Genomic DNA, 1,382 nt, shown 5'->3' with positions numbered 1-1,382 from the left:
TGGATCGACACAGTGGCTGCAACAGTGGGTTCAAGCATAACAATTGTGAGGATGGCACAGGACCAGGCAGTGTTTCGTTCTTTTGTACATAGGGTCACTATGAGTTGGAACTGACTGGATGGCACCTAACAACAACTAAGTGTAAGGAGACTCATCTTTGGGAGATCCCTGTGGGAAGGGAAAAATTTTCAAGGATTCAAAAGGAGTACAGCAGGGCAGAATATTAGCAGGACTATGAATTTCTTTACAGCTCTGAAGTAAACAAGAAAATATGGAGGCAGTCGCTTAGTCCCATGTGCTTCAGCATTTGATGATCTGGACAAAATTCAAGGATGCTGACAGACATTTTTATAGAATTTAGGCTTAGTAAACCTCACCCCCTTACTCAAAGAACATTCATCTGCCTCTGTCTTTGGGTAGGGATTTATTCCACAGATAGAACAGTGTAAAATTGGTGATATGAGAGTTCCCTATCAAACATTTAAAAATGTGTTTGTGTGTGTGTGGTTTTTTTAATGATAATCTTAAAAATTCAGTATAAACAGATTTTATTCTGGATGTCATTGATGACCACCTTCTAACTGAGAACAACCGTGCAATTTCAGAGCCAATGTTCTTTCGTGTATCATTGAATTGATGTCAGGCAGATCACCCTGTCAAACCTTAATGAGAGGGAATGGTGGAAAAAAGACCTTTGAGAATCCACTTCTCCATAAAAGCAATGAGAACACTGGTAAAAATTGTTGGAATTAACTTTTTCAGAACTGGAATTAACAAAAGATTGTAATAATCTGAGGAGTGGTTATTCAAGAAAAATGGTTGAAAAAAATTGTAAACAAAAAAAAAAAGAAAGAAAAATGGTTGAATGTTATTAAGAACAATTAGCTTTGTGGTGTTGTAACTTGCCCTATTCTCACGCTCTTCTCCTGAGCTATGTGGTAGTCTTAAAAACCAACAGCCCTGCAATCATGGTGAAAACCAGCAACCTAGCAGCCACTGGAGCAGGCAGAATGGGTTTGGAGCCCCCAAAAGCACCATTCCCAGAAAGTTGTCAATATTTGACTTATGTGGCAGTTCCCTGGAAACCCCCACTTGCAGGCTTGTCTTTATTTGATCGGACTCATAGCTCACTCAGTAGAAACAGCCTTTTCTGTGGGGGACATTTGTCAAAAACCATCAGTGGCAATTATTTAACATTGCAACTGCTTGAGGCAGCCATAACAGCTGAAATAAACAAGAAGCTGGCCAAAAAACTTGAAAAACTGGGGAATGAGAGTCCATAGGAGATTTGAAAAGCTCTGACATAGTTCTAGGAATCTAAAAGACCAAGTGCATGCACAGGGCTATGTGTATGCCCGGGGCTATGCTCATGCTCAGGAAAG

The sequence above is a fragment of the Trichechus manatus genome, unplaced genomic scaffold, assembly GCF_000243295.1.
Source record: "Trichechus manatus latirostris isolate Lorelei unplaced genomic scaffold, TriManLat1.0 scaffold00085, whole genome shotgun sequence".
NCBI classification, from domain to species: Eukaryota; Metazoa; Chordata; class Mammalia; order Sirenia; family Trichechidae; genus Trichechus; species Trichechus manatus.
This window is presented reverse-complemented; position numbering follows the sequence as displayed.